The 23838-nt window shown below is 42.6% G+C and overlaps 1 protein-coding gene across 2 annotated transcripts in view; it reads right to left on the reverse strand.

Moving 5' to 3' along the window:
• The window catches only part of LOC127657124 (forkhead box protein N3-like), a 120960-nt gene extending 97841 nt beyond the window's left edge, over positions 1-23119 (reverse strand). The window contains exon 1 of one of the 2 annotated variants that reach the window (XM_052145778.1): positions 22958-23119. The gene's annotated coding sequence lies outside the window, so the exon portion shown is untranslated. Of the gene's footprint in view, positions 1-20897; positions 21011-22957 lie in introns of those variants that run through there. The other variant, XM_052145780.1, reaches the window with a different exon arrangement.
• Positions 23120-23838: the final 719 nt, after the last annotated feature.

Here is a 23838-nt window from a genome sequence, read left to right on the forward strand (position 1 = left end):
GCCTTAAAAAAATGATTTTAGCTTTCTTTAAAAAAATCAAATGAAATTCAAGTCTTAATTATTTTAAGTGGTAATCAACATTATGCTACAAATGCTGGTGACTGATCTTAACTTGTATCAAACCACAGGAACATTCCTTTAACCTGCTAGTCCAGGATCCACAGGGAACTGAGAACAATGTGAAGGGTATAAACCGAAAGACGTAACACCGATGTTTACTGTGCTCTGGTTCACTTGATCTCTGTTTCAGATGACAATTTATACATGTCATTCTATTACCACGCCATAAACTATTCTCAGTGAAACACTGCCCTGCTAATCAGCTCCCTCACAAACAGAATTAGACTTACAATTGAATTTGTTTCGGCCTGGAAAAACATGACGAATCGCCAGGACAATGTAGCCTGGTGGCAGTGGGAGGCCAGCTATCTTTTGATAACCGAGTTAAAACGATACAAAGCACAAGGGACCACTTTCGTGTAGAGCTCTGGCGTGGAAAGTGTTTGCAGAAGGAACAAATCCACATTCCAAACAGACAATAGATGGTCAGAGGTCTGTCTCTTCACCATTGCTTTATATTTTCCCTTTGGTGTGTGTTGTCGAGGCATCAGAAGACCTGTGGCTCTTTCAGTTATCTTCCGCAAACACTGGCGGAGACTGAGTGTCACAAGCCCAAAAGTTTGCTCTAGTTGATAATGTCACGGCAAAACACAGAACGGCAAAATTGCACTCCAGCAGTGATGGTGGCAAAAATAATGTTCTAACAGCACATTCAAAGAAAGTTTGGTTGCAACTAAAAAGATAAAGAGCACATTTGGTGATGGACAGATGTTAGGCATAATTGTCAACCTTGGTCACCATTAATTTTCATTGCATCTATTTTCAATACCGTGAAAGTAAATGGTGACTTAGGCTAACATTCTGCTTAACCTCTGCTTTTGTGTTCCAATTAAGAAATTCAAATAGGTTTATATAAAGTGAGCAAATAATGAAAGAATTTTCAATTTGGGTGAACTATTCCTTTAAGTTATATCTACAAGGAATACACCCTAATGGTGCGTTCATATACAATGCAAAAAAAAAAATTCACCTTGCATTGCATTGCTCGCAAAAGTTTGGCCGCTGGATTAAATTTGTTGTTAAACTTGCGTTCACGCGAGTAACGTGAACCCGCGAGGATTCCCCCTTCTTTTCCGGAAAAGGACAGAAGGAGGTGCTTCTACGACAACTTTTCTGTCATCAACCATGGCCGATATCACAATGATTGCTGTATCTGTTGTCGAAGTCCCAGACACTTTGACGTTGTGTCATACAATTCCGGGTCCCCACACACCGCTACAACCGTTTTCTCATCCATTTTTCCAGATTTTTCTGCTACTACGTCAGTACAGTGACATCCAGACAATCTCAATGCTGATAGGCTTTCTCAACAACACATGCGGATATTTCGCTCGAGTTGAAAATTTTCCAGATTTAAGGTTTTGCATCGCACCATTCACTTCATTTGCACCACCCGCCGCGAATTTGCGTCTTTGCATTAACTTTGTTTGTAATCGCACCACGCGAAATGCTCGATTCGCGTTGTATGTGAATGCACCATAAAATGTGGGATTCTGGAACTTGGGTTATATAATTATATATTATACTTTAGGAATTTACTGAGGAAAACAGTAAAATCTCATTTGAATTTAAATGTACTTAGTAATTTTGAGTGGTGCAAGTGATTCTGCAATGCGCTCTTCTGTCTGTGGAGCAAAAATATCGGGAAGCCTCCTGCTGGAGTCATGCGCACTTGCGTGCTGCAGAGACCGCACACGCGACACCACATGAAACACAGATGCGCGTCTTATGAAGTGCCGAACACAAGATGAGTGTCATTGAAAAACCTGTCCAAGTCTCTTCAATTATCTTGTCTCGCGTGAAGCCCTGCCCACTTATAGATACTCATATGCCACTTACATGGATATATACATATCGAAATATCTCAAAGGAAAATAAATAATAAAGCAAAATCTCTATTGATTGACACTTTATATCGTCATATCGCCCATCCCTAGTCTATGGTTTAACATTAATAAATGCACCTCCACACATTTAATTCTGGCATTATAACAATGAGAAACTGTCTGCATGCAAGATGACGCACATTTCTTGAAGAGCTGCAGTAGAGATCTTTAGAGAAAAGCTGTCTAGGGTCATTAGTAGGGTTTCAAAGTCATCCTGCCCTCTGACAGAGATTGTTTGACATATGCTGCCAAAGCTTGATGAAGGAGAGAGAAATGATACAGTCCTGATTAGATCGTCCACCTTAGGGAAGGTGCTGATGCAAAGAAATTCTGAAAGAGAATAGGATGAGGAGGAAAATGGAAAAAAGAAAGAAAAACAGGAAGCAAATTAGGAAAGCTGTCAACCGAGTAACATTTGTTCCCTCACGTTCCACTGTCCCTCTTCTGGTGCGGTCTGGTGTGTTACTCCCAAAAGGAAACGTCTCAGTGCAAAGTGTCAGTCAACAAGCCCCTATCCATTCTCACAACTGTCAGATTCTGCGAAGATCCGACAGGCTGTGTTACTACCACATCAAACAAAAAATAATACAAATAAATACTGACGTTTAAGAACTGTAACAGGTAAAGGATGGGCGAGGAGGTGGTAGGAACCGGCTGAGCAGTCAACTATACTTTAATGACATAACTGAACTTAAAACAACATAAAACAAACAAACACACACACATTGCAGCCATGTGTGTGTCTCTCTCCCGCTCTCTAACTGGTGCTCCTAGCTCATCTCTATGCTCCTCCCAGCTGATTACAAAAATTCAGCACCGGGCATGCATCATCTCCATACCGCCTCCTTGTCACAAGAACATAAACTGCTCTTGTGCAACCCACCAAGCTGATAATCGCACTTGTTACACTGAAGAAAAAGGAGGATTGTCTAATCGGTGCGGGAACAGCTCCCAGAGAACTTCAATTCCTCTCCTAATCAAGACCAGGTTTCTGATGTATAAAACTCTGCTTAGATTTCTTCCTAAAAGTGTGCGTAAGCACAAAAGTCAGATTTTGCATAAGCACAAAAAAAATGCAGGTTTATAAAACCGTACGTACGCCAAAACCTGCAAAAACTGTTCCCTTAATAAATCCCATCTAGTGGAAGGTTGTGCGTACATGCACGTGATTCATTCCCCTCCCAGTCTACTCCACAAAATAACCAGATATGGATTGTACAATGTCAGTTTTTACTATGCACTTTATCTGCATACTGCATTTTTGCTTCTCAGAAAACCTTTTGAATCATTTTAAGGGTGTTTTTATTGAGAAGTGAAAAATTTTGTAATGGAAACCAAACGAAAATGATTACAATTCTTTGTGCAGCATTGTCTGATATTTAATATCCAAAAAGCTGCTGAACGGCAAATGTACTTTTCATAATGATTTTATTAGACTAGAACAGGGGTTTTATACCGTTTCTGATTAGACATGTCTCTCCAATGGCCCGTTCGACTACTGAATGTGGCTAGCAGTCTTATAGCTACTGTCCGTTTTACCGAGCCATTTAACGTCAGTCAGAGTCAAGTGCGCATCGCATTACAGATCATCTTTATTCAAATGGTTGTATGGTTACATGATTGTGATAGAACAAAAAATATAACAAATTAAGAAAAATTCGCTGTCATTTTTAGTAACTGTATGTTCCTTCGCAATGATGACACGGGAAAGTTTTCCAAACGCAGCGCATCCCAAACCAATATTTCCCTTTTACAGCTTATATTTGAATGCCTTATCAATTAGTTAGCTACATAAATATAAGCTAGCCAACTATTGGCTTGATAATGATTACTTCAGTTTCAAGTGCTTAACTACATACTTTTTTTTATTCTAAATGTGAATTAAATGAAAATCAGTGTTTATAATCACTCTGTTCAGTTCATTATTTGTCCAGCTGGAGTCGCCAATTTACACACACACACACCTGTAAAAGAGTGCGTACGCACAGTCAAGAGTGCCTAAGCAGTGCACACATGTTTACGCCAAGTATATTTTTTATAAATCCTGATATGTTCATGAGAAATTGCTGTCAATGCCTATTATGTGCGTATATGCAACGTTTATACATCAGGCCCCTGATCCTCATCAAACAAGTGTTACAATGTGATGGCTCACATGAGTAGTGCGGTAATTCGAGGGGTTAGGCTCATCAGTACTGGCCCCTTCTCGGCATCACTAATGAGGGCTCAGGCCAGGCTCAGGGCTTCCACCAGTCACTAACACTTGTACAACTCCTCTTCATCTGATAAGCTCGTTCATACAGGCTGAGGAGCCAGGACGCCACTTTAGAAACGGTCCCCCCTTTCCAGGCTAAATGAACAGTTATTGAGTGAAAACAGGTCAAGTGGACAGAGGGCACTATGCTAAGTAAAGCATAAGAGAAAAGTGTTATAATGGAGAAGAGTAGAGAGCATTAGCGTCTATGAGAAGTGGTGGCAGCAGCGAACCAAGTGATTTGCATATTAAAAGGAGAAAATGCAGCGCAGCTTTGGGGGAGCCACCAGCAAGAATTTGCACTTTCTAGGGGAGAACAAAAAATCCTCAACGTTCGGTGTGATAAAACTCAACTCTTCAAGCTTTTACTTGCGTAGTAAATCGATGCAGAGTCAGTGCCTGTATGTCAACAACTTTCTGGATGTTTTTTGTCACTGAGAGGCGTCTGTCATTCACTGAAAAAGCATTCTGCCTTGGGCTCGTGATTGGGCACAGGATGTGAGAGTGTCTGAGTTTGTGTAACAAAGAGCGAGACTGATACAAGCCACAATGTACAGCGAATGAAGCTGAGAGCCACCCCGCTGTACGAAAGCCCAGCAGAATACAGTTGTTTATATGCTCGACAGCAGGGCTGTGCTCTCCCTGACAGAACAAAAATGAAAGCAATATCAATGAAATATGACACTGATGATAGGCCAGGAGAGGAAATGGAAATGACTTGATTCTCCAGAGTTTTCAGAATGAGATCCGGCCTGCGAAGGTGTGTTCAAGCTGAACTCGGAGATGGTTTGCACTTGTCAAGTTTCTCAAACAATCAAGGCATCAGCTCCACTGGGAGTTCTCTGAAATGAGCAGAAAACTCATCCAGTCTGTATAAAGCCCATCACAGAGGTGCAGTACTCTTAATAAAGTGCCTCTAAAGGCTCCAGTCGGATCCTTAAACCACTTTCTTCTTACTATGTAAAAAACAATGTCAACTGTTCTGATCAACGATGTTCCTGTAACTCAACTCTACCTTGGTAGGCAACATCAAGGTCATAGGTCTGATTTCCAGGAAAAACGCTTTTAAAAAGATCATCCCTTAAATGCATTGAAAATCCTAATTTATACAATAGAAGTATAGGAGATATATCGAATATTATGAATATACATATGCAATGATTTTGCTGATTATATCAAATTAAGCAATATCATGAATATCGCAATTATTTTTTAAGCGTTTGGCCATTAGTTTAATAAAAAATATATAGGTAAATACTGCTTTTATTACTATGTATTGTTGTATTGGTGAATATAATTATTAAATTATAAAATATTCTTCTTTGGGGTCATTTATTGAAAAACTGTGGAAAACGTTTTATGCATTAAACATTTTCATTCGACTTTGCTACAAAGGTTTTAAGCTATATCATAAAATAACAGAGCAAATACATAAATATTGAGATATATATTATTTTTTCAATAGGCTGTAAAATATAGATACACAATATTTTTAGCCATATCGCCCAGAACTAAAAGGAAGAAGTCAAATTAAAGTTCTGAACGAACTAAAGCACCCTAGGCGAAAAAATCATGAGTTTACACTATGCGTGGCATCATTTAAAAAACAATTTTGTTGAGGAAAATGAAGAATGTCCACACCACACACCCCCACAATTAGTTTTAACTAGTGGTCGACCGATATATCACCGACTTGTTTAGTTATCGGCATCGGCCGATAAATTTTCCAGCTTGGCTGATTTTTTCTTGAGGGCGCCTAACATCGCCTGCTTGCATGTGAAGTGACTGAGAAATCATCATCTTGTCTAATGATAAAAAAGGCAAATATCAATAAAACTAATATCATATATACTGTCTGCTAATAGTCAAGTCAAGTCAAGTGGTTTTTATTGTCGTTTCAACCATATACAGTTAGTACAGTACACAGCAAAACGTTCCTCCAGGACCATGGTGCTACATAAAAACAACAAAGGACCAACATAGGACCACATGAGACTACACAACGAAATAAAATACCTATATAAACTACCTATATAAAGTGCACGTGCAAACATGTGCAAAAAGTACAGGACAGTACAACAAATTACTGACAATGAACAGGACAATAGACAGTGCAGCGCCGACCAGTACTCAGTAGTGCAAAAAGATGACAGTTTCTAAAAATGTAAACATTTTTTACATTTTTTACATTTTACATTTTATGCACATATCTCGTTTAAACAGATGTAATAAACCAACCTCACAACTTCAGGTTCTATCAGCCTCTTCTCAGCAGTTCCCTGTCACTTTTAACTTTCTTTTCTAATATTTTATCAATATTATACCAAGTTTTGTGTGAAATTGAGTAAATATAGTGCTAAATAAGAGTTTTGTTTGTTGTTGTTTTTTTTTAAAATGTTATATTATTTATAGGGCTGTCGAGTTAACGCGTTAATAACGCGCAATTAATTATACAAAAAATAACGCGTTAAAATTTACGCATTTAATCGCATGCTTGTAGTACCACCTGTTTACTCCAGATGGCAGTAAGTGAAATTTCAGCTGTGCGAGAAACACACAGTTTATACAGTGAAGAAAACAACACAGATATGCTTTACTAAGGGTTCAAATGCAAACTAAGGGATCTCAATATGTGTTTAAAGATTGAGTATTAAACTATATTTAACTTGACACAGCGACCTAAACGTTTTATTTTATGACGCAACAAACCCGAGACGCAACACAAGCATGTCTGACGCAGGTCGTATATTATGGTGACCACCAGTCCCGAAATTGGAAGCTTTGTCCCACGTCCCGCAAGTCTTAAGCAGTGTCCCGCATTTCAATTTTGTCTGTATCATTTTTTATCTTTATTCGGCATCATTTTATTTCATCGTCCTTTAATAACAAAATCACTATAAAAATTTTTTTTATAAGAAAACACTGAACATGCGCAGCACAGCCTTTTTTTCTTGCCAGTGCGGGAAAACACTGTGAAAAAAAACTGCAACAGAAAAATGGGTCTATCCGGAGCTCCCGAGAAGAAAACTTGTCTTTATTCCTTATAATAAAGAACTGGAGAAAATATATACATGGTTAAAACCAGTTACAGGTGACCCTAAAAAAGGAGAGTGCAGGGTATACCACCGAAGTTTCACAGACAGCTCTGCTGAAGCATTTCAGTGCCCCAAACACGACAGCTCTGATATCTTTGTCTTTGAGCATTCCTGTCACCAACGCATTCGTGGAGAGGGTGTTTTCACTGATGACCGCTGCGTGGACAGAGACAAGGAACTGAGCATCTGTGGATCACCTACACCTGCCAGGAGTTCTACAGTCATAATGAATGAAAATGCCCTACTCGAAGCAGCCAGATCAGACAACATTTTTTAATTCAAGATGCACTAAATCCGGAAAGAACGCATTTAATGTTTGTAGTTTTTAATAACGGAATTGATGTGCTTATTTGGAAATGTGCTTTTTAATGATTAGATTATTATTTTCACTTCATTATATTTACATTGAGTAGGTCTGAGCTGTTAAAATTAGTTTGTATGGTAGACCTTATGCCAAACTGAGTGACGTTCACAGTGCCGTCATTAACATATAACATCACTGCAAAAATACATCGAATATAAAATCAATATTTATTCACCTAGTACAATAATAGTAAGTTATCTCTCCCTCGTGTCCTTCATTGTCTCACAAAATCAGGTCTGCTGACCTGATTTTACTCTTTGTACCTCCAACAACTCCAGAGCATTGAAAACCATTCCACTATGTAATGAATATAATGTCTTGGCATTATTGTAAAATATATCTCTAGTATTGTGTACTATGTATACCCCTGTTTCTAAAAAAAAAACAAATATCTGACGCAGGAGTTCATTGATGGGTTCTTAAACAAGCCCTCATAATAAATCTCCAACTGATTGACAAATTCACTTGTGAAATGGATTGCTGGGAACTGTGTGCCAATGATTGGCTTATGATCAATAATATGGTAATAAACAATACATTGTATTCTAAAGCCACTTCTATATTGTCTTATCAATGATTATCTCTTCTGCTACAAGAATATAATGCATTTTAATTATCTGAAAATTTTTTTATTTTATATATATAATTTTGTAATATTTAAAGATAACTATGTATAACTATTTCATCATTATGTATTGAATTATTGTTATATGAGGGCCTTTCTCAGCAAACATTTGTATATGCGATTAATCGCTCGGGACACCATGTAATTAATTCGATTAAAAATTGTAATCGATTGACAGCCCTAATTATTTAATATATTAAATTATGTGCTATATCAGCATTATATTGGCCTATCGGCCACCCTGCTCTCTGTATATCAGCATTAAACAACCTATATTGGTCGACCACTAGTTTTAGACAATCATCAGTGCTCTTACGACTAGACAAGGAATATCACCAAACAAACACCTTAGCAGAACAAAAACGTGGGTAAAATTAGCTACTAATTTAAAAGAAGCCTGTTTGCCAAGTAAATATAAATTAGCCTTAAGTCACTTTGCATAAAAGTGGCTGCCAAATGCATAAAAGTTAAATGATCTTAATTACACATTTTCTCTGAAAGCTGCCACCTACATGACCTAGGGTAACTGCATCATGTGTTATGTGAGATGTGGATTATGTGTGTCCCTTTGTCCTTGGGCAGTTGTCCCTTAGTGTCAGCGGGAATAGAACATGTCCACTGTGCAGCCTGAGTTCTAAATGCCCTTGATGGTTGCAGAATAGAGGACAACAGGATCAGTCTTTACAATGCAAGCCCTCTTAACAACACTGATCCACTAGAATCAAGCCGTCTCCACTATCACAACACAACACACACAGAACTACCAGTGCCTCAACGTATAGGCAAGAGCTGTACTTTCTCCTCATTCAAAACTAGGGAACTGTCCGGCAATAAAAATTTTTTTTAATCTGATCACTTACAAAGTAATAGTACACCTCTCCTTAATAAGAGAATAATCTGAGGTCAATCAGGGTACGTTTACCAGGTGTTATCGGTATCTACCAAAATTTTAAAACACATTATGTAGAATGGATTTGGACATAATATTAAGCCAAATCAAAGAGCATCAGCAGTCAGTGAGTATTTTGTGGCCTGATCCTCTATTCTTCCTCCTTGTCTTCAATCGTACCTGTTGCATGGGCCTTTTGACCCAGGTGTGAACTTAAATGTCAATGCAACCCTAGAGTTTGTTATTATTTGATCGACAGTGGTCGGCTGGGGCTATAATTCCAGTGCATTTGAGAGCCAGACAAACACTTATGCACTCATGCACGGCATCGGGTACACTTCTCATTTTCCTCTGCAGGAAGCCCAAATGTTTCCTTTAAATTTACAGTTATTTTTTTCCCTCTTGTGCTATGATTGAGCCTGAAAAACAAGGATCAATGACAAAAGAGGGTGCATAATTGTCAGACAGCAATAAAAAAAATGGCAGTCTATTTGATTCAAGAGGAGAAAGTTAATAGTAGATTAAAATAAAACAAGGAGGTATGATATTCGCAACATGTCTGTGCAGCTCTTCCTCTTTCAATCAGAGCTCAGCAACCCACCACAAAGCCGTAAATGTCTTTCCCAGAGGTACTATAGCCAAGTCTATCATTCATTAGGCTGGCACGATCAACACATACATTCCAGACACTTAATCACTAGGATAGAGATAAAATAAAAAGCTTGAAGGTCACCAGGGGAAAAGAGCAATACAGGAGAGATAGCATGGAGGGCTGAAGATGTATGATCTCATTTTGATTGAGGACGTGACACCTTCAGGTCACACGTGACAGAACACTTGATGAGGAGATGCGTTTTGACTGGAGACCTTTATGGCAGACTCGAACGGTTTGCCATGCAACACATCACAAGGGAACAGCCCTGGAGAATTCAGCTGTATCGCAACTGAAAACATTTAATATGAATAACTGAATCGACCCATTTCTGTATTCACTTTACGCTCTTGAAGTAGAGCGCTGACTGAAACTCAAGATTCCTCGCCATCATGCATATTTCCCATTCTTTTACATCAGGTGTTTTTTTGCCTGTCTACTCCTCTGATGTTTTGACATATTTCTCTGCCTCGCCGAGCGCTCGCCTCTGATTTGCCGTGCTGTTTAATGTTCATGAGGGGCGGCGCAAACTCAATCCGTTGACAAGCCAGTGGCTGTTGTTACAAGATCTCAGACAGACAAAGAAGATGAGTTGCACCACTGAGGAGCCCCACACTCCACTGCCTCAAAATAAAAAGAGCCTTTACCCCCTCGGCAGCCAACTTCACCTCTCAGCTGTGACGGACGGACAGCGCCCCAGTCTCGTCCCACAGCCCGGAGTGCTTAAATAATGCCAGCTCTCTGCATGCCCCAGTCCATACAGGGAAACTTCTGATGCCTAATCTTTCAAAATGCTAATGTGTCAAATAAGGGGGGGTTACAAGGGTATTTGAAGTCTTGAAGAAGGGCTAGCAGTGCCTTGACTGTAAACAGACATACTAAAACCCTACTATATCAGAAATATAATAGTCAATTTCTAGCCAGGAATTTGAATGGCATTTGAATATGAAATAATTCCAGGTGTGTCTGCTATATGGTGGGGCATAGTTTCTTTCGTGGATATTGGATCTTTCAAGAGGCAAGATTATGGCTTTGTTCACAATCCATGATGACAACAGCAGTGCGCACCGAGGAGAAATTGTCAAGATAACATGTCATGAATTTCACAAAGTTCAGAGAAAACAATTTCCCTCCCCTCTCCAAACCTCCCGCTGAAGACTAAACAAGCGATCCACGACACATCCTCTTACTTTAAAGAAAACAAATGGCTGACACACTTCCTTCCAACCGGCCCTTTATTCAGATAACACAACACTCTCATCAACAGGAAACCCTTTCACTTGCGGCTCTACCTCCCTTTTGCGCATCACAAAAACAGCTTCTCTCTCCTCAACCCAGACAACTGTTTCCAACTGAAAAACAAAAACAGCTACAGTAAAACAAGCCTAAGCTGGTCTTAACTGGTCTCCAAGCCTGGTCATGCTGGTCAACGCTTGTTCACGAGGGTTCGTGCGCTCAAAGTGACGTCATAGTGGTGTTCGCCTGGCCTCCACAAAGCTCTGTTTCACACGGCCATGCCCATGCCATTTTTTTTTACTTTTCCCGTGGTGTGTGCTTCAATCCCATTGGACAAATTAGAGGAAAGAGGCAGGGCAGATGTGCACATAATGTTACACTACAAATAATGTTAAAAGGACAATGTTTTCACAGCTAAATTAGCTGTTGCAGCTCCTCAGCTGTTCTTGTTCAGAAAGGCAAGTGAGCCTATTTATCCACTACCCTTTGTATATTGAATAAAAAGGTCTAAACGATACACTAACGTTTGGTTTCATTATAGCTCTTGCTTATTTTATTTGTTTTAAATGTAATTGGAGTTCAAACAATTATTTTAAATGTAGAAATTATCTTGACTAGGCTATAAAGTATAAAACACTAATATCTGTAAACAAAAGTGCTTGAGTTTAGCCACTGACTGATATTGTAAATAGCCTACTAATGATTCTTATGTGTTTTTGTTTTGTTCACCTCTTGCATATGAACAGCGAACATTAACTACTTTTATTATACCTGGCTAGGTAAATGTAAAGTTTAGCAAAGCTCATCTTTACAACTTTTTCCTGCAGGATTAACTGATATGTTCTCTCCTCTGCCCTCTATTGTTTAGAGAACTGTGCGACTTAGGTGCGCATCAAGTATAAATGTTGTGCTTGCAAGACGTAGTCCATGCCGCATCTGCTCTGCATTCCATGGCCGTTTTACAGATCCTCCAAGTGGACCTTCTTTGACAGTAGGATGAGAAAGGCAGGCACCCAGAGGCTGTTTCAGATCTAAGGAGCGCGACGGATCTCGCCCTTCGCGCCACCAAAGCTGCAGCTCAAGCCCTAGGAAAGTGCATGGCCGCGCTGACTGTGACCGAGAGACACCTATGGCTAACGCTAGCCGACATGGGATAAGCTGAACGCTCCACGTTCCTCAACGCGCCGCTCTCTCCGTCCGGTCTCTTCGGTTCCGTGGTGAGTGGCATTGTTGACCGTTTCTCGGAAGTCCAGAAAGCCACCCAAGCCATGAATCTCTTCCTGCCTCGTCGCGCTAGCTCCTCTGCAGGCCGCCCACGTGACCAGCCTCCTGCACGAGCCTCTTCAGAGCGCCCAACTCAGCAAAGCCAGACTTCTCAGCGTCAACAGGGCGGCCGCCCTAGAACGCGCTCAGACAGCCGCCGCAGACCGCCGCCCCCCCCGCGGGCCCCCGAAGCAGTCATGCATAAGCACAGTAAGCGCGCTCACACATTCTGTTCAGCTCGCTGTGTGCAGCAATCAGGGCGACTTGGCCATTCACCCTCTAGCGTTACGCTTCAAAGCGTGGAAAGCTATCCCAGGGATATCCAAATGGGTGTTAAGCACAATAAAACAGGGCTATTTGCTACAGTTCGATCGCCGCCCTCCCGCTTCAGAGCTGGCTCGAAACTACTGTGAACACGGAAGCAGCCTGCATGCTTCGTTCAGAAATAGCAAACCTTCTGTGCAAAAGGGCCATAGAGAGAGTGCCACCTTCTCTGAGCGAGTCGGGGATTTACAGCCGCTATTTTCTTGTCCCCAAGAAAGACGGCGGCCTCAGACCAATATTAGATCTCAGGGTTTTGAACAAGGTGCTCGCAAAAAGACCGTTCAAAATGCTTACAATCAGGAAACTCCTCGCGCATGTGCGCCAGGGGGACTGGTTTATTTCTCTCGATCTGAAAGATGCCTACTTTCAGATTCAGATAAATCCCCGTCACAGGCCATTCTTAATATTTGCCTTCGACGGCCAGGTTTATCAATACACCGTCCTTCCGTTCGGCCTGTCTTTAGCACCCCGTACTTTCACGAAATGCATGGATGCGGCACTCGCACCCCTGCGGAGTCAGGGCTTGCGAATTCTGAACTACTTGGACGATTGGCTGATTTTGGCACAGTCACATACGGAGCTTCTGTCTCACAGGACAGTTCTCCTCAGTCATCTGAACAGTTTGGGTCTTGCAGTCAATTGGACCAAGAGCTCACTACAGCCCAGTCAGGCAATTTCCTTCCTTGGAATAGAACTAGACTCCATGGCGATGACGGCTCGCTTATCTACACAGCCGCGCGCCGTGTTCAGCGACTAGCCGCGTCCTTTCAGATGAACAGCCTCACGCCTCTGAAAAAATTTCAGAGAATGCTAGGTTACATGGCCTCAGCCGCAGCAGTACTTCAGCTGGGTTTACTGTGCATCGCCCGCTTCAGCATTGGCTAAACACCCGGCGTCTCGCCGGGCTTGGGCCACGGGCCGCCAGCCGATCAGAGTGACTCAGACCTGTATCTCAGCTCTGCAGCCCTGGGCAGTGGCCGAATGGTATCAGCGGGGAGTGACGATGGGAGCTGTATCTCGCCAAAAGTCATCTCGACAGACGCGTCCAACACGGGTTGGGGCGCGGTCTCGCGAGGGCTCTCCGGTTTTTGGCCTATGGTCAGTTCAGGAAAAGCTCCTTCACATACATTGTCTGGAAATGATAGCGGTCGAGTACGCGCTCGTGCGCTTCCTCCCGGTCATTCAGGGTCACCACTTCCTGGGCCGTTCGGACAACAGATCTGTGGTATCCTATCTAAACCGTCAGGGCGGTGTCAGATCCAGGAACCTCTTCCATCTGACAAAACGCATACTGAGTTGGTCCCAGTGCCACCTGCGCTCGCTGAGGGTGACGCACGTGCCAGGCCACCTGAACGACGGCCAAGACAGTCTGTCCAGAGACAATATTTTCCCAGGGGAATGGTCCCTGCACGCTCAAACAGTCCAGAAGTTATGGAGCATATTCGGCAGAGCAGAGATAGACCTCTTTGCGTCAGAAGAGAACTCTCACTGCCCAGTATTTTTCTCGAAAAGCGAGGACGCGCTGGCCCAGGACTGGCCCGCTTTACGCCTTCCCTCCCGTCTCGCTATTGCCACAGGTAATGCAGAGGATCAGGGAAACGCGTCACTCTGTGCTCCTCATAGCCCCGCGCTGGGAGAATCAGACATGGTTCCCGGAGCTTACGCAGCTGTCACTGACAGCCCCGTGGCCCATTCCACTGAGAGCAGATCTCCTCTCTCAAGCTCGCGGCACGATCTGGCATCCCCACCCAGAGCGCTGGGCGCTGCACACGTGGGTGATCAACGACTACTCGTCGCTTTGCCAGGAGGAGTAATAAACACTATCATACACGCTAGAACCCCTTCCACGAGAAGACTCTATGCGTCCAAATGGTCTGTGTTTTCAAAATGGTGCACCGACAGAGACCTGGACCCATGGACATGTGGGGTGTCGTCGCTGCTCGTGTTTTTACAAGAGCTGCTGGATAAGGGCAGATCCCCATCCACGCTCAAAGTGTACGTGGCGGCCATCGCGGCGTTCGCTGAACCCCTGCACGGCCAGTCACTGGGAAAAAACGAGCTGGTCATCCGCCTCCTCAGGGGAGCTAGAAGGATGAACCCCCTGCGCCCCCCATCGGTTCCTATCTGGGATCTTTCCGTAGTTCTCGAAGCTATGAAAGCCCCCCCTTTCGAACCGCTTCAATCCGTGGATTTGAAATACCTTTCACTCAAAACCGTTTTTCTGACTGCCCTGTCATCAGTTAAACGTGTGGGAGACCTTCACGCGCTGTCTGTCAGCGCTGCGTGTCTTGAGTTTGGACCAAGTGACTCCAAGGTCATTTTAAAGCCTAGACACGGCTATGTCCCCAAGGTGATCGGTACTCCTTTCAGAGCACAAATCATTTCCCTATCGGCGCTGCCAGCATCCGATAGTGAACACGACGCCAATCTCCTTTGCCCAGTCAGAGCACTGAGATTGTATACTGCATGCTCCGCCTCTTTCAGACGCTCTGAGCAGCTTTTCGATTCGTTCGGAGGGCGCACCAAAGGTTTCGCCGCCTCGAAACAGACACTGTCTAGATGGATAGTGGACGCTATTGCTGCCGCGTACGCGTCAAAAGACCTACCATGCCCTTTAGGCATTAGGGCTCACTCCACTAGAGGCATGGCCTCCTCGTGGGCATGGTCCAGCGGGATTTCCATTCACGACATATGTGTGGCAGCGGGCTGGGCTTCCCCCTCCACCTTTGTCAGATTTTACAATCTGGAAGTGCCCGCCCTGCAGGCAAAACTACTAGCGGTTTAATACACTACAGCTCCCCTGGTGAGCTGCACTGATGGGACACATTCCACACAGACCGTCACCGCCGCTCTGTCTTTTCCTTCCCACTATGTGCTTATGTATTACACACACACACTGGCCCGCACTCTTGCCGGCCAAATATTATTCCCCCACTCACAAGGGCTCCCCCGGGTCCCCCCACCCCCGGGGCTCATGCAGTGGATGCTTGGTGCGCACGGCGTTGACAATGGGTTCCCGTATCGTAAGCTAGCTTACGCAATACGAGAGAACCTCTCGTAAGAGAACGAATCGGTTACCTTACGTAACCTCGGTTCTCTCTAGAAGAGGGAACGAGTATTGCATAGCCGGCCGTGCTTTCGCGCCACGGCGATTTTCGCTTCATTCAATGAAAACCAGGGTTCCAGCCTACGAACTTACGCTTATATGCACTCTAGCCACGCCCATTTTGGCGGGCTTTGATACAGTGACGGCGCGGGCGCCTGTCATTGGACACAAGTTCACTCAAGTTCGTCTATAGGCTGCAGCAGTTGCCGCAGAGCAACCTATGAGCTCGCTAGCTAGCCCGCTCAAGGTATGCAGTTGCTGCACTGCATTGACAATAGATACAAAATTAAGGATAATTTTTTGGCTTTAATATCTCAGAAAAGATGAATCTTTCCCGTAGCGTAAGCTAGCTTACGCAATCCTCGTTCCCTCTTCTAGAGAGAACCGAGGTTACGTAAGGTAACCGATTCGTTTTGTTTGGCTTTTTTTTGTTACATTTTGTTTTAATTTCATTACTTAGATGGAAATAAATGCATTTTGAAAATAAAATAAATATTTATAGTGTCAAATGTCAGCACTTACAAAATTGGATATAACTTTGCACAAATAAGGTTAAGAAACTTTATTACACTAAAATTATTGAACCATTTAATGTATACGTTATACTAGTGTTGTCAAAAATACCGGTACGCCGGTACCAAGTCGGTACTCAAACAAAAAATTATTTACGATACCAGAATTTCTGAAGGTACCGGGGGTCTACCCGGTACCCATGCAGAGGTGGGAACTTTCGAACGCTCACAACAAGCAAAAGATTGCGGCAAGCAAATTAGCTGCTGCTGCAGAGTCTCAACTGAATCTTGTCGAAATGAAAAGTGGAAAAAGCCAGGTATTTTGAGGCTGATGAAAAGGGAAACATCATAGATCAGCAAAAACCTATTTGTAAATGCTGCTTTCACAATTTTCTGACGAAAGGAGGAAACACATCAAACTTAATAAAGCACATGAAAGACAGACACCCAGGTTTATTCAAGCAAATAAAGCAGGTGAGTTTAAACTTTCACAGTTAATATTATGTAGATCCCAAAGTATTAGGAAATGATTAAAAAAAAAGTACATTCAGAAGCATGTACCGTTGTGGAATAAGCGGAGGCGGAGCTCTTTAAAGTAGTAGTAGTAGTAGTAGTCCTTTATTGTCACATAGTAAACCAGTGAAATTGGCCATCGACCTGTCCATACAAACATACATATGACAAGGGGATAGACAGGACAGGAAGACAGGGAATTAGAAGAAATACAGCATGACATGAGGAGAGGAGAGGAGAAAAAAAGGCAGCCCCCAGACTATGCTCCTTAAGAAGTACAGTGTGGGAACAGGGAAAAAAACACCTCAGCAACATTAGCACATAATCAGTACACTCTACAACATGAACAAGACTTGCAACAGGGGAGGGATTGGGGGTGGAGGTGGCCCAGCACAGGCAAGCAGCCATCCGGACCTGCAGCCATGTTCGGCGCTGGTCACAGACCCGCCTGTCAGACTGGGGGTAAAAAGCGGCGAGGCGAGGGATAGGGTATCGGGCGGATGATTGCATATCTGTATATATGTGTAAGAGTTCATGTGTGTGTAGGCCTGGAGAGTCGCTATGCCAGCATCTAATCTAGGTGCCTCAGTCCGCAGGGTTGTCATAGCGATACACAGCAAGTTGCCATGGAGACAACCTTGATCAGGTCCCAGACATAGTCAACAATCACCAGGTGTCTGGGGAGTCGGGGAAGGAACGCAGAGTGGCTCACTGCAGTGCTCTTCCGGGGGAGTTGTTGTTCCAACAGCGGCCTTGGCCAAGGCCAGTGCTGGTTGAGGGTGGCCGAAACAGATAAGATTGGGATTGTTTGGTCTTAAGGAGAGTAGCCGCATTCTAATTTACACGGCTATTCTCCTGGTCCATTTTGGTCTCTGAAACGATCCATTTGCCTTTGCAAAGCTGTGAGCTTCTCCATGATGTTATCCGTATTTTGGTTCATAGACCCAGTCTGAGTGCAGACAGCTCTGCCCACTGTTTCAATCATGACGGGCAGCCTTGTGAGGCTTTGGACAGCAGGCTAAAGGAAACATCCCGGCATTGCATCTTAAATGCTGTCAAATGTAATGCATTATTGCTTTATTAAAGTTCAAATAACACAGAAGCAGGTCATGTTAATAACTATAAACTCAGAAACAGGCATTTCTCTGCCTCGGGAAACTCATCCCTCGTGCGCGCACGCTAAATGCAGCTAGATTACAACGCGACTGCTCGCGACTTTAATCATAATATGATATATCAAAATATATGTCCATATGCATTTCTTATCATGAAGAAAAATTGCAAAATGCAGCTTTATTAATAAGAGAGCACTTTGCACATTAGTTTTGAAATAGTTTTTTAGTTTTTGTTTTTTAGTACTTGGTAAAAACTTAAATTAAAAGTTGCAAAAGTTGAAGCAAATCTTATATAAGTGTTCAAAAATACTTTAAGCATACATTGTTCAGTTTTGTTATAATTAAAAAATAATATATTTAAATTAAATGTCGCTCAATGGCATATTTTTGGTCTTAGTTCTTCTGCTAATGTTTTGTAGACTTTGTTAATAAAAGAGCGTTGTTTAGTAACCTGTTTTTGTGTTTTGCTTTGGTACCGAAAATGGTATCGAATACTGTGAAATTTCACTGGTATTGGTACCAACTACTGAAATGCAGGTACCGTGACAACACTACGTTATACAGTGTGTATTTTTATATTTATGGACTGACCCCATTAACTTCCATTGTAAATGGCTTACTGTAATGTTTGCTTATATATATATATATATATATATATACAGTGAGGAAAATAAGTATTTGAACACCCTGCTATTTTGCAAGTTCTCCCACTTGGAAATCATGGAGGGGTCTGAAATTGTCATCGTAGGTGCATGTCCACTGTGAGAGACATAATCTAAAAAAAAAAATCCAGAAATCACAATGTATGATTTTTTAACTATTTATTTGTATGATACAGCTGCAAATAAGTATTTGAACACCTGTCTATCAGCTAGAATTCTGACCCTCAAAGACCTGTTAGTCTGCCTTTAAAATGTCCACCTCCACTCCATTTATTATCCTAAATTAGATGCACCTGTTTGAGGTCGTTAGCTGCATAAAGACACCTGTCCACCCCATACAATCAGTAAGAATCCAACTACTAACATGGCCAAGACCAAAGAGCTGTCCAAAGACACTAGAGACAAAATTGTACACCTCCACAAGGCTGGAAAGGGCTACGGGAAATTGCCAAGCAGCTTGGTGAAAAAAGGTCCACTGTTGGAGCAATCATTAGAAAATGGAAGAAGCTAAACATGACTGTCAATCTCCCTCGGACTGGGGCCCCATGCAAGATCTCACCTCGTGGGGTCTCAATGATCCTAAGAAAGGTGAGAAATCAGCCCAGAACTACACGGGAGGAGCTGGTCAATGACCTGAAAAGAGCTGTGACCACCGTTTCCAAGGTTACTGTTGGTAATACACTAAGACGTCATGGTTTGAAATCATGCATGGCACGGAAGGTTCCCCTGCTTAAACCAGCACATGTCAAGGCCCGTCTTAAGTTTGCCAATGACCATTTGGATGATCCAGAGGAGTCATGGGAGAAAGTCATGTGGTCAGATGAGACCAAAATAGAACTTTTTGGTCATAATTCCACTAACTGTGTTTGGAGGAAGAAGAATGATGAGTACCATCAAAAGAACACCATCCCTACTGTGAAGAATGGGGGTGGTAGCATCATGCTTTGGGGGTGTTTCTCTGCACATGGGACAGGGCGACTGCACTGTATTAAGGAGAGGATGACCGGGGCCATGTATTGCGAGATTTTGGGGAACAACCTCCTTCCCTCAGTTACAGCATTGAAGATGGGTCGAGGCTTGGTCTTCCAACATGACAATGACCCGAAGCACACAGCCAGGATAACCAAGGAGAGGCTCTGTAAGAAGCATATCAAGGTTCTGGCGTGGTCTAGCCAGTCTCCAGACCTAAACCCAATAGAGAATCTTTGGAGGGAGCTCAAACTCCGTGTTTCTCAGCGACAGCCCAGAAACCTGACTGATCTAGAGAAGATCTGTGTGGAGGAGTGGGCCAAAATCCCTCCTGCAGTGTGTGCAAACCTAGTGAAAAACTACAGGAAACGTTTGACCTCTGTAATTGCAAACAAAGGCTCCTGTACCAAATATTAACATTGATTTTCTCAGGTGTTCAAATACTTATTTGCAGCTGTATCATACAAATAAATAGTTAAAAAATCATACATTGTGATTTCTGGATTTTTTTTTTTAGATTATGTTTCTCACAGTGGACATGCACCTACGATGACAATTTCAGACCCCTCCATGATTTCTAAGTGGGAGAACTTGCAAAATAGCAGGGTGTTGAAATACTTATTTTCCTCACTGTATATATATATATATATAAATAAATGAGCAATGAGTCAAAAACAATTTTGTGTGTTAATCATCATTATGCCTTAAATTATGTGTTTTGAGCTCAACTTCTATTGAAACCAGAACATTCCTTTAAGACCACTAAACCATCTTAAGCTGGTTTAAGATTTTTTTCAGCAGGTAATGGAGTAAACCAGAAAAGACTAGAAAAAGCACTGAACTCCTTAGGTCTGTCTTATGAGTCACAGTGACTGAGGCAAAGACCTTCAAATGCTCTTGGTCTGAGAGGAAGCTTTTTAATAGCCTCCACAATACTCCTGAAATCAATTAACGTACAGCCGGTGGTATCAGCATTACACACAGGTACACAGCCTGCCATTACATCAGATCACACAAATAGCTCCTGCCAGGGTGGACGCAATTTTGGCCAGTCAAATGGTCAATGGTATGCAGCACCCAAGCACGGGAAGGGAAGGGAAGGGAAGGGAAGGGGGGGTCGCAAGCACACACACACACACACTCACATACACACATGCCCTCTAGACACGGGTCAATGCTTCAGATTTGCTAAAAGCCTCCAGCCCTTGTACTTTCACTTGTGAATAGACTCAAGAAGTTTATAAGAGCACATGAGCACTGTTTCAGAATTACATTGACATACAAAGGAAAGTTTGTAAAAAGCAAAACTCACGTTAAGTGCAGAGTGCATTTGAAGAGCAGTGAGCGAGAAGAAAACCTGAGGCAACCTTCATAAGGCAGGGGCTGTACTGTTTGAGCAGCTGCTAATAGGAGAACTGGCATAAGAGAGAGAGAGAGAGAGAGGGAGGGAGAGAGAGAGGAGGGAGAGAGAGAGGAGGGAGAGAGAGAGAGAGAAAAAGAGAGCAGACGCTTCCTGCAGGCTGCTGTGATGACATGCAGCCTTTTTTCCTTTTTTTAGTAAGAGGGCTTATCTTTGTCTCTATGGTAACTGTGTCTCCGGGTGGTTATTAGAAACCCTGAACTTCCTGTGCATCTGTAGGATCAGCCAATCACGCGTCGTGTTTTCATAGCTTGTGCTATAGGCAGCAAAGAGCGACCACATGAGGGGGCCATGGAAAAAGAGGGTCAAGGGAAAACTTACAGTCGATGGGGTAGAGATGTGCAAACTTACAACAATGGCACAACACACCAATTCACTTAAAACAACAAAAACTGTCTAGAATAAAGTCTTTAATCCTACATGACTCCTACAGTAGCACTAATCTTTCTAGCAGCCAACCAGTCTTTTTCCAAAGGGACATTGCCATAAAGGTATTTTATTAGGTTTTTGGATCAAAATGGAAACTCTCCTGGAAAACACAAGCTCAGCATGTCAGATTCCAAGAAAAAACTGCTATAGCACTGTGGTAAAAGATTCGAAGACAGACAACTGCTGAAAGCTCAGAGCTCAGCAAAATGCCTGAGTTACCAGAGACTGTGCTCAGGGGTGCATTAACGCACAGGCTTATACAGGTTGAAGCCCAGGGGCCTACAACTCCCATGGGGCCCAGTGGGAGGAATGTGTTTAAACACTTTCAGCGGGAGATGCGGTTGTTGACATGGTAACAGTGCGCAACAGTTAAAGGTGTCCGTGAAGTGCTTGTTCAATGAACAGCAGATGCCCCCCCACTCTCAACAACTTGAAGGGGGCCTCAGTGGGTTAGCAAGCCCATGGGTCCAGAGGTACCTTAAAGCGCCCCTGACTGTGCAGACACATTCATGCAGTTTGGTTCAAACGATGACTTAATGCTCATGAATGCAAATGAACAGAGAGAATGCAGGGTTATAGTTAAAATGCAAGAAGCAGACATGGACAGAAAACAGTGCATCCATTTAGGGCAGGATTCACTTTCAGCTTTTGTGTCTAAGCTGCACAAAGTTGCAATTTAGCACTATCAGATTACAATGAAAAATCTTGATATTCCCAGCTCAGAGTGCAAGCAAGGGAATAAAGCTGCAACTAGACACAAACCAACAAAAGAAGCCACCAAAAATAAGTAAGAATATGACAATATGCCATTTTTCTTAGTGTTTATGCGAAGTATTCACTGAGCACACACATCTAAGCACTCAACTGCATAGTTTCCAAGTAGTCTCTCTGTCTCCTTGGCTTACGCGGTTTATATCTTTTGGAGCGATGTGGCTCACTTTTCCCTTCATTCGCTCTCCCACTGTTGCTGTGCAGGGATTTGTTTTCCACCCAGCAAGCACAATCAAAGTCTGTGGCTTCTTTATTTAACACTGCATTTGTTGACAAGTCTCGGAGCAAAGTTCTCTCGCAGAACCGTGGGTGCTGAACTTGAGAACATCAAACACAAACAATAACGCCCAGAACAGAGAGCCCTACACCCTTAGGTGAGATGTTACTTCGTCTTGACTAAGAAAAACAGCAACTGCTCTAAAAGGAGCAAGGTTTAGCAAGAGAAAAGGAATGTAAACAGAAAGATCGCTGAGGCACACTCAGCAAACAGTCCGTCACACACAGGGACGGTCTAGACCTTTTTCCAGTATTGTTTACAACTGCTCATTCCTCAGTTACACAAGCATGCCCTCTTTCCTATCTGTGCTGTCACAATATTTCATCCGGTGTAAGTAGCACGTGTCCCACATGTAACTAGACTCACCAGCCTGGAGCTCCCCAGAAGTGTCTCTTGCACGCCAGCTGACTCCTGACAAAACAGAACCCCCCCCCCCCATAGATTAAAGCAAGAATTAATGATCACACACACAAACCTTTTAATCCAGATCGTCTTCCGATTGGCTGCCTCCGCATGAGCTCCAGATTTTTAAATCCGACTGGTTAATCCCTCCATTTCTCTCTGATTCAGTGTTTCAGCAGTGACCACAGTGGCCTCTAACATGCACTTTGCTTTTTTCTCTCCCTCCCTTGCTCTCTCTCTTTGCACACTGTTCTGAGACTGCTCACTGAGCTCTGGAACTAAGGGAGCCTGACGAGTAGGGAAGTGCCTCTCTAGGTCCTAGTGTCTCCGGTGTTAACCAAAAGAATGTCATTGTTCTGTGTGTAACCCTGGGCTACACTCTAGAGATGGCTGTGTCCTGCAGATTGAGTGTTGGGTTGAGTTGTGCCTCAACTGTAGATGTTTGGAGATGGAGGGCTTTTGTTTTTAATTAATTTCCTGGAAGAAAAAAAATGCAAGGAATAATTTAGCTTTTAAAAAATAAAGTCATAAAATATACGGTGTATTATTTGTTTATTTGCAATGCCTGTTAATGCAGCATTACAAGAAAATGTCTGTATTGCAAAACAAAGATATAATTTGATACATGATGAATTCACAGTATGCGCTAGTTGCATTAAATAATGTGCAATCACATTGAATATGTGAACATGAAATCCAAATTGACCCTATTTTCTGTAACAAATGTGCATTTTTCCAAAGAAAATACATTTTTGTCTTTATAATCTTTCATTGAAACAATATAAGAAAAAACAACTTACCTTTTCAGCTGACAACACCAAACCCTCAAATGGAGATGTTAGGTAGGGTGTTAATGCAAAGCTTGAATACGCGGTAATAGGGCTGGGCGTTATGACGATATATATATATTGTGGCGAAGATATGGAGTGTCAATCAATAGAGATTTTACTATAT

Source organism: Xyrauchen texanus, chromosome 16, assembly GCF_025860055.1.
Source record: "Xyrauchen texanus isolate HMW12.3.18 chromosome 16, RBS_HiC_50CHRs, whole genome shotgun sequence".
NCBI lineage: Eukaryota > Metazoa > Chordata > Actinopteri > Cypriniformes > Catostomidae > Xyrauchen > Xyrauchen texanus.